The following is an 11,028-nucleotide window of genomic DNA, read 5'->3' on the forward strand; positions in this document are numbered from 1 at the left end:
GGTCATCTCCTGTTGGCTAGTGATGTAGGGCCCGCCCGCCCCTCCCGAAAGATTGCTGCAGCCGTCAAGTTGTTCATCGTGGGAAGTTCGCAAGAAGAGATAGATCGATGGGTACACAATATCTTGATCAGCGGGTAGTTCTTTGCATTCAGGTTCGTAGGTTGGGTAGCAAGAGAGAAAGACGTGCAGCATCGACGGAAGGTATAAATTGATAGATCAGTAAGGCAGGTAGCACAATATAGGAGAACAGGTAGAGAGAATACTTCAGGCGGGTAGCAAGATCTTCGATCTAATGCAAGCAGCACTATCTATCTCAAGCAGGTAGGTTCCTCCTGCTGGTGGGCTTTCGATTCACTGTGGAAAGCTTCCTTCCGTCCAATCAACCACCTCCTTCTGTTGACCAACCTCCCCCACGCATCATCAATCAATCTAGCAAGCAAACGCAAGAAGCCAACCAGCCAGCAATACAAGCTAGCGATCTACGAGCAATCCCAAGTAAGTCTAATCAAGCAAGCATCGTTGCAGCGTTTAGAGCCACCAGAAGCAGCGCTTGTCATAGCACCATTCGCAGGATCAATAAGCAAAGCCAAGTGCAGAGACAGAGATAGATTCTGTTTCTATATATTGATCCCGATTTTGATGTTGTTAATGCGTTATTATCTTGATCCTGCAAATTACCTACAAGGACCAGCATACTCACTAGGACCAGGTCCAGCAGCAGATCCAGAAGATCCAGCGGTCATTATTTGAAAGCAGCGCGAGTTGCACGAGCAGTTCAAGATCCACCAATATATAAAGCAGGTATCAAGTCGAAAATCTCAGGAGAAGGTCTAATCAGGCAGGTATCTATATGTTTTCAACCTTAGAAATAGGCACTTAGCTGAGCAGAAGCGAAGCTGTGATTCATTATATATGTAATATATTCCTATTTATTGGAAAGGAAGAGGCACTTATAAAGCAGAGCGTAAGCGAAGAATTGGTTGATTGGACCAGGGCGAAGGGCATGGGACTACAGTGAAACTGATAACGCGCCATGCACGTGTACTCTTTAGATATTGTCTTTTCTATGGTATTGTTGAAGAGTAAGAAGCATATGTTATATGAGCAGCTATGAGGTATGAATGTATGGTATATATTTGAAGTGGGTACGAACTATTGTTGTGAAACGACTAGCGACTATCAACACTGCCCATAAGGCAAATAGAACCAGCTATGTGTGTATATCGGCAATGATCGGCTCCTTCTGACTATGATTGACTAATTGGCATGGACTCAACGTCATGTACTAACTATTATAGCACACATAGAGGGGGATTGAATGGCGGAGGTTTGAACATCTTTCGATGGCGGCCTTATAGTCGAGAGTTCGGCAGGCTCACCCTACCGGGCCTCTCCTCACACGTTACCTCTCCTTTTAGTCGAGAGTTCGGCTGGCTCACCCTCACCCTGCAGGGCAAAGACCCGAGGACCCATGCTTAGCTTATCGAGGAAGCTTATTGAGTTAGCTTATCTCTTTGGAGGAAGGACAGAATGATTACCAAGGTTGGGTTGACCAAGGTTTTCCAAGATCGAGATTGGATTTACAACCCAATTCATGAATTATTTACTGAGATTAGTGCACTATAGGATCGACTATAGGATTAGCTTAGGTATCGACTATAGGTAATCAAATCATGTGCCGTTTATGGAATCAAGATTAGCGGGATGAACCAAATGGGCACATCCATGCTCGTAAACAATTCGGTATAGAAACAAATGCTCACATGCATGGGAAGCAACTGGATAAAGCTAATGCCATAGAGCACACTCAATGGCCATTCATAGGGAATCAAAACCTGAGTTTTAGCTATTGCTTCCTCGCTTTATGCCTAAAGAACCAATAGATTCTAGTTTGGCAGGGCTAGGTACCGAGCTGGTAAATTATCCTCTGCGAACGTGGCGTATGGGGATGGGAATTTAGACTTAATGAACCTGGCCTTCTCTTTATAGGGGTGCTAGATTCTCCCTATAGCCAGCAAAGCCAGACAAGCCCACTAAGCAAGCTCTTCTTCGCACGCGCCTTTCATTCCCGCTTCTTTCTTCCAATTTCAAGCGCACCTTGCCGAAGTACTTATCGATTCCTTACCCACCATCCCTCACCCATCGGAATGAGTGAGTGACTTCGTCCCTAAAGGAGAGATTGAAAGGCCAAAAGGTAGGAGGGAGAGGTAGGAGATGGCATAATGACATATATAATGATATATCTCTTTGTATACGATATTCTTCTCCAGTTCCTCAGGGTCCTTATCAGTCGAGCGATGGCGGCCTTATTAGTCGAGCGTTCGTTCCTCACCCTGCCGGCCCTCACCATCGGAATAGTGAGTGACTCCGTCCCTTGATGCTTATTGGGTGGTGGGCTTTTGGTCGAGCCTGCTGTCGCACCCTTCAAAGCCATCCATTTATTGAACAACTAGCAAAGCGCTCTGTCCCGCTGTTTATGTGTCTCACCTAGCCTCTCCTGCCTCGTAGCTCTCTTATCTGCGCCTAAGCTTACATGAATTTTTGTCTTTTATGATCCTGACCTCGAAACCAGGACGATTAGACTAATAAAAACAATCTGACTTGGGCTCAGCAGCATGAGCATAGACCCATGGGTCAGACACCTTTAGTGATTTTGATTTCCCGGGCTTAGATACCTTCTCGATTGAACGGGCTAGTAGACCCCTATAAACGTCTGGTTATTTTGACTTTCATGACTTGCCTGTGGGGAACCCTTAATGCCATGACTTTCCCTCCCGTCTTTATAACAAGTTTATAACACCCTTGAATCGCTCGACTGACTGCTCGGCAGACTCGCTACTTGTCTCAAAACGAAGAACTACTACTGCAAGTCTTGGTCCGGTTGGTACTTATCTTGGCTTAGCTGGCACACAGACTACTTAAAGGAAGGAATATCGGGCTTAAAACAAGCATTCAAGTCCAATTAGCTCAGAATAAACAAGCTCAGCAACAATGGTTCCTGGTACAGATTGAGAAGATGGTTCAGGTTCCGTTCCTAATCTTGATCCTCTCATTAGTAAAGATCCTGGTCTTGGTTCAGGCATTGATGACTTGGGCTTGGAAAGAACATCAGTACTTGTTGGCTCAACACAAGCTGTACAATAAGCTTCAACACTCTGACACACTTACTCAGTCGAGTACTGCGCATCTTAACCCGTGGCATCTCAAAAAAGTAATCTTCCTTCCCTCCCCCCTCCTGGCATAGTACTCCTTTTTCTCTTCCCTTTCCTTCTCCGCCTTCGGCTTAGGAACCCTTGCTTACTTATTTATATCTTAAACTGAAAGATAGGTAGGAACATAAGTCAAAACATAGATAGGCTCATGCGCCTTCGGCCTCAACCCGTTCAGGAGGTTAAGACAGCATCAGCTTCCCCTGTCATTGAATTGGCTCTGTCTTCGGTCTCTCCCCCATAATAAAGAAACATTGAGGCTCACTCATGCACACATATGATCATGATAATTTATTGGTTATGCCCTCGGTTGCATTAGCTCATGTCCCTAGTACTCTCTTATTGAAGGATCGACAGGTTGTTTTTGAGGAGTCTAATAAAAGGATTTACCAACCGTCTATTATGAGTCCCGGGACAAGAAAATAAGCCTTCTAATTAATCCCTTTCCGAGTACTCCCTATCCGAGGAAGGAAGTATGAATCCCGAGCAACCGAGCATGAAGCCTTTGATTGAATCTGAATCTCAGGCAAACGATTGAGAGTCTTATTCCCTCCCAACCAACTACCCTATCTATTAACCGGAAACCCAGCACGATTGATTCCCAATTTAGTTGAGGCACGCCAGTTCGAACGAGGAGCTAAGCAGCCAGTTGCCTTCCAACCAGCCAGCCGGAACCAGCCAACCAAGAGACAAAATAGTTAGGCTAGCCCGGAGGCTCCATCCTTCACCCCCAGGTTAACAACTTGAAGTAGGGGATCGATTAGGCAACAGAGTTGAACTCCCATGAAAGCATGCTAGCCAGTTCGGGTCTTCCCTTCCCTTCGAAAACTTTAGATGATCAGTTAGGCCTTCCTCCCTGCTCCCTGCTGAAGGATGGAGATTGACCGATGTGCTATGAAGATAAGAACTCCTGGGGCCCCCACCATCCATTCACCCATTAGTCGAGATCATTATGCTTCCTCGAGCTTCAACTATAGGTACGAAGGAAAACCTGAGGGAAGGGACTCCGCACGACCGGTTTAACTATCCCTCGGTCCAGCTAATGAAGGACCGGTTGAACAATCCAATGTTAGCAGGAGAGCTAGCAGAGTTGTTACCAAAACAACGAGGAGAGCAAAAAACTAAGGCACCGACTCCTTCATCATTAACTCTTGGGGGTGAGGATGGAGAAGCTTATGGAGGGATGAACCAGCTACCTACCATCCATTTTGATGATTGAACCTTCCTTCATTCCATCCTGTAATCTTGATTTTCTGTTGGTTGGGAAATAGAGTTTAGTTCTTTCTTTCCAACCGGGGGTTCAGGGGCTTAACCAGCGAGATCTCCCCCAGCGAGGAGAGCAAACCATCTCTTACCAGGGGGTGTGGGTAGGCGAGGAAATCAAATTTGATATCTTAACCATCGAGATCAGAATAGGTAGTCTAGCAAACTGCCCATAATCAAAGAAGGGAAGGGCGCAAAGAAGGTAGGCGGAGGAGGAGATTGTTTAGGAGATGGGCTAGCTTCCCGGAGGAGGAGATTCCCGGCCAAAAATAAGTCAGGTGCCCTCCTAGAAGTTAACACGGGTCTGTCCATCCTTCCCGGTTGGATGTAGTTTTTTATGGCTGGCAAAGAATCTAGATAGTTTAGCTCCATGACTAACGACTATATAGTTTAGCTCTAAATTACCTGCTCTCCGCGTAAAGGATTAGGGGGCCCCATGCAATATCAACTATAGATAGGATGCACGGGGTTGGGTGGGCTCAGGCAGTAGGCTTCTCCCTCACTTAGGCTTCTCCCGGATCTGAACTGAACTACTATCCTGGGGCCATAGCTTCCATACCGTAACCTAGAACTCCCACCCGGATATATTTGTTACCCCATCCTACAGGGAGGGGGTGAAGGGTGGAGCAGTGGAGGAAGAGTAAGTCAATTCATCTACCGGGGGTGTGGGCAAGCCTAGAGTTGGAGGCAAGAGGATGCATAAGCATGGCTCGACCACCGCCCCCCACCCAATAAGCATCAAGGAAGCAAGTTCGACTGATAAGAAGGGGCCCCAAAAGAGAGTTGTTGATGGCGGCCCTCTCCTGGGGGTCGAGAGTTCGGTAGGCTCACCCTCACCCATCGGATGGATGAGCGATAAATCCCTCACCTTTTGAGGGAAGGTGAGCTTCCAAATCAATGGCGGCCTTGACAGTCGAGTGTGCTAACGCACCCTGTTTATTAACAATGTTGCTTGTGATGATGTGTCACATGATAAAACTGCTTCATATGCACTTACCCATGGGATTCTTACATCATTTTACCAAGTGGTAGGTTCTAATTGGTCGATAATATGTCCACATGTATCTGCTGACGTAAGTACCTTTAAGATGGTGTGCCACCAGTTAACCTGATATGATGCCATGTGTCATCTCCATATTCATTTGGGCACATCCTGCAAGTCTTTCTTAGCCTTCGTGCCAACTCTATCAAATATGCCCGGTCATGGATGGACCCTAAATGTGGTACAATTCATATTTTAGTAGTGTTGGTCCCATTTTGAAGACCTTGCAAATACCTTAACAAATATGTATAAAACCAGAAGTTGAACCTGACAATGAAGCAAATTTAGTTCAATTCCCAATTCCCCGCCGGGGACATTAATGCCATGCTTCGGGTTGACTTATTGATTCAGGGTTTAAATGGCTTCTATAGGCTATTGAGGGGCTTAATGGCTTATCTCTCTTCCCCGTGCTTTTCTCTCTAACGCTCGAGGAGATATCTTTCCTGTACTTCTATCTCTTTCCCGTGCTTAGAGATCTTTTCCGTACTTTAGAATGAAATTTGTCAAACCTTAGTAGTGGATACACCCAGAAATATTTTGATATAGGGAGGGTCTGGCCTTGTATCCTTACCTTACCGAGCTTGTCTATCTATAACTGTACGAATTGTAATACTTCTTATTTAGGTCATATTCTTGACTGATGAGTAGACTTATTACGTATAGAATAATCCGTCTATATATCTTGATTAGTCTAAATAATCTTTCATGAACTAGAAACCTGTACTACTAGATCAATGGCTTGATACGTTGGGTTGGGTCCGCACTACTGGGTAAGCACTTGTACCCTTGCGGGACCTCTAATAGCAAGCCAAGCCATCGAACTATCTCACCTGCCAAGCCAAGCCATCGAACTATCTCACCTGCCAAGCCAAGCCATCGAACCATCCAATAGCTATTCTCGCAAGCTACCTTTCTTGCCCGCAATAATAGGGTCTTTCTTTCCTGCCCATATCAACGAACTCCCATCAAATCGCACCCAGGATGTGTTGTTCACCCTGTATTTTTCGTTTCCATAAGGTAAGTATTCAAGTGACTTCCTGCTCGATGAGGTAAGGCTTTCTAACGACTCCCTTCTTTTTCTTAGGTCGGTCAAGACTGAGCGGAGCAGGGGTGAGTGAAACTAAGTAATGACTCCGAGCGGTAGCGAGTCCTTTCCTCTGGTATTAGGGAAGCTTGGTTGTTTCAGTCCCTAGTTTGGAGCTTCCCGAACTAGTAGCTACACTTGCCAATAGGGTTTGATATTCCTTATTGTACGACGTATCCACACGTGCCTACAGGTTCAAATAGTGATTTTCTTGTACTTGACTGAATGTCCTCTTCGGTAAAAGGTGGTACATGCTCGTAAGTAATGAATGAGAAACTGATTGAAGATGTATATCACTTTTTCGAGTATGATCAGAAGGTGATCGGGATGAATTGGGAACAAGGCTTCTTGATAAAAGGATCTAATAAGTCAAGTTTGAGTTCTTCCCTTCCCTCTTTGACTGAATTTTTGTCATGCCATATCTTTCTCTAAAGTTGAACTACCTCTATATGGAGAAGGGCTTGCAATCTGTATTCATCTAATCCATTGAGCTAAAGAAATCTCTCCTTCTGTGCATGGCTGAGGTCTAGGTCCAGCTGAGCTATCATCCTTAGGGTATTGAATTCAAACTCTATTGACAACAAAGCCTTCTTCCCATAGACCGGTTCATAGGGTGTGAACCCGATGGTGGTCTTCCATGTGGTGTTGTAGGCCAAAGTGGCCTCAACTAATCTGTCCACACAGTCTTTTCTGCTGCTACTCACTACCTTGGTTAGGATCCCTTCTAATGTTCTGTTAGTGACCTCCACTTGCCCATTGGCTTGTGGATGGTAAGGGGTGGAAGTCATGTGCTTGATATTATGATGTGTGAGCAGGTCTTCAATCAGGTTAGAAGTGAACTAACTGCCTTGATCTGTGACCAACTCTCTCGGATACCCAAACTTGTAGAATATGTTTTCTCTCAAAAACTCAGCTACTTTTTCCTCTGTCGCTACTTTAATTTCTTTTGTCTCTACCCACTTTGTCAGGTAGTCGGTGCACACAATGATGTATTGTTTCTACTTTGAAGGAGGGATGATAGGCCCTGTTAGACTCCGTCTCATGTCAGAGATTGATTCTTCTTCAAAACCCTGTTTTGAAGAAGAAATCATTAATGTGTGGTTTTAGATTATGTAATTCATGCTTCAGCTCCAGCTCTTCAACTGGCAGCGACTTCAAAGCTTCTATCTGCACAAGCGCAATTCAGAATATCATTAGCAATCAGAGGCAAAAAGTTATGTGGAGAAAATACCAATTGCAGCAGTATCAATTGTACAAGTTCATGGTGGTATTTTGAAAGATGGTACACGGATGGTTATAAAGATGCAACACTTGCAAATAGAGACAATGATGCGTTATGGTCTTCGTAATCTTGCTTGGATAGTTTACGGAGACAATAAAGAGGAACCTTGAAAAGAATAATTCAGACATATTGTAAGCCCCTGCCTACAAAATAAGCAGTGTGACCCTCCTTCATCAGGAATCGCCAGAGGTTGACTCATCCCATCGAAAAGAGGAAAATGTGCAAGGCACAGAAAACATTGTATATCACTGTGTTGTTTGTGAGCGGCTTGAAAACGGGAAAACATTATTCTTTTGCTTGAGAAGAAAAGACCACATGTTTGTAAGGTTTCTCTTCTAGTGGAAGGCTCAGGACAACTACCATTTCTTATTGCTGCTGCTGAGCAAGAACATTTAAATTATAGAAGTTCGCCTCATTTGGCCCGCCATAAAAATATTTTGCAATCAACTTTAGGAGAAGAATCATATGCTATGGCTATCAAGGAGATATGGGAATGTTTCCAAGTTCATTTCCTCGAACTTCTTGGGGCTGTTTTTACAAAATCCAGCCTTGAAGAACTGGAATATTCTAAATCAGAGAAATGCGCTGCAAGATTTGTTCAACCATCACATCGAAGAGCTGGAAATGACATTTCTACCCAAGAGATTATACTCAGGGGGAGGCAGCACTGTCAGCAATATACCCATGCTTGAAATTATAGTTGTTGTCATCTTTCTTATCCATGATTCACATACCCAAGTTCAGAATGTTGCTACTACCTCAGGAACCTCATTTGCAACCACTTTATTGAGATTTTGTTGCTTTGTTGCATCAATACTAGTTAAAAAGGCTGCGCAATCTGAGAAAAAATCACTGAATTTTCTATTGCCTGGAGTTATTGTGTTCATGGAGTGGGTTGTGTCTCAACCATCTTTCGTGAAAGATATCAAGGTCGATTTAGTCACTGCAAAAGGACTGTCTGAATTGAAGCCGGAATGTACATTGCTTAGAAGACTCTTCTCAAACCGACAAACGTGTCCAGAGAAGATTGCTCCATATTCTGTTGCAGATATAATCCAGAAGTACTGGTCAAACAGCATTATGGGAGGATTATGAATTGCTGGGCTTTAATCCTCTTTCTCTTGCTCATCAGGATCTAGATTTTTCCAATCTGTGTATGATAAGAGATAGTAAAGGGAGTTTCCAGGTTCAGCTACAGAGGTTCTCTACAGTGGCACCCTTGATCCAGATCTTGATCGGGTTTCAGGTGGCTATGAGGCTGACCAAGAAGATCTGATCTCTCTTGCGTCTATGATTATAGTGGTTTGATTTGTTTTGAAGTTCATATGGTTTGAGGTATGTATAATTCGTATGATTCAACCCTGAATGGTCTCATTATATATGGGTCTCAGCACAGCTTGATCTGAGAGTGGAGGCATTTCTTAAAATGTTTGAGAGTAAACTACATGCTATGTCAGATGATGATTTTAAGACAAACGTGGATGCTTTGATTGATGATAAGCTCGAGAAACACAAAAACTTGCAAGAACAATCAAGCTTTTATTTCTTGAGCTTGGAACTCTTAAGTTTGACAGGGTAGAAATGGAGGTTGCTGAAATTGACGAAACAAGACTTGATTTACTTCTTTGATAATCACATAAAACTTGGCTGTCCTGAAAGAAGAAAACTGACCGTGCAAGTATATGGAAGTTCTCACAGTGGAGCATACAAACTGGCCAAATCTATGGACATACCCTCCAACAAAGACGTTTGTAATGGTAAGGCAGTTACATCAGATAATTCAGATAGAGAGCATTTGAAGGATGACGCAGTTAAACTTGCTCCTTCAGATCAATCCGCTGATATGAATAGCAGTGAACTGGATGAATATCAGTCAAAGCGCATCGATGACATACCTAGTTTCAAAAGGTCTCAAACTTTGTTTGGCTCTTTAAGGGGAGTAAATCAAGATTATACATAGCAAAAATGGAACAGTGATGGTGCAATGAAATGATGGTGCAGTCTTAATGTTTTAATACTTCAAACCAAGCAGATACTCTCTGATAGTAGATTGAATTTCTCTGTACCAGACGGTTAAAATTGGTGAATGCCTTTCGAACTCCATTCAAATGTAGTAATGTCATCGTTATATGATAGTTTTAACAGCGATTCTTAGATCTTGGGTTTTATCATAGTACCTTAACCAACTTGCTACGGTTACCAATGGTGTTTTATTGGAAAGTTAAATACAATGTTGCATGCATAGTGGAAATCTATATGACAGATCTCAGGAATTGTAAGTCACATTTTTATTTTATTTTCACATGATCTTGTTCGCGCGAGAAGCATCCTAAGTCCCCTGTGGATCTCTGCATTAGACGCCCTGCAAACTCTGCGTTTGGTTTCGTTGTGGTTGTGGGTTTATATGTGTTTCATGAGATGTGTGAATGTGTCGACCATTGCATATGGTGGAGCAACGTCTTTCAGATACAATCAATGGTGTGGCCGCTGCAATTTACTGCTCTGTGGACCTGCCAAGGAGCATCACTTATGTACGTGTCAGCAAATTAGTAGATCTGATTTGAAACTGTTCTTCAGATTTCCTTATTCTAAAAGCCAACGTATTTCCAGAGATTTGGGGGGCGCGGTTGTAATTTCCAGAGTGTGCAAAGTGTCAGAAAACGAGGAGCGATTGCCTATGTTATTTTTAGCAAAGGGAAGGACACCTGTAATGCCACCTATTCACCAGATTTGCCTCGAAATTAGCCAAATCATCAACAGATTTCAGTGGAAAGAGCGCCATTCTCTCTTCAGGAAGCGCTGATGGTTTTGTTTTTAGTTTATTTTGTTAATAATGATAAAAACAAATGCCGGGTCTTGGGGTCGATTGGTTTTCCCCCAGCTGTGTTTTGTTTCATATATTAAAAAAAGGAAACATTCTTGTGATGTTAGTTAAAACAGCGCCCCTGTTTTGGGCAGCATTTTTTTTTTTTATTGTATTAAAAATTCATTTGTGAGAGAGGGAGAGGTGGAGAGAGGAGAGTTTTCTGAGTGCTGAGTGCTGGAACAGAGCTTTTCATTGTACAGTTTTTGGCAGAGAATTTAATGGAATTTCACAGCTCTGTTTGCTGAGATTCATGTGGTATGTCAATTTAACATTAGTTTTTCC

The 11,028-nt window shown here is 43.4% G+C and overlaps 1 pseudogene; it reads left to right on the forward strand.

Annotated features, from left to right (window-relative positions):
* Window positions 1–8,350: 8,350 nt before the first annotated feature.
* LOC149180557 (uncharacterized) lies at window positions 8,351–9,855 on the forward strand (annotated as a pseudogene).
* The last annotated feature ends 1,173 nt before the right edge of the window (window positions 9,856–11,028 follow it).

The sequence above is a fragment of the Pinus tabuliformis genome, chromosome 3_2 (assembly GCF_031772625.1).
Source record: "Pinus tabuliformis cultivar Carrire ecotype Pingquan chromosome 3_2, CPIR1, whole genome shotgun sequence".
Classification (NCBI taxonomy): domain Eukaryota; kingdom Viridiplantae; phylum Streptophyta; class Pinopsida; order Pinales; family Pinaceae; genus Pinus; species Pinus tabuliformis.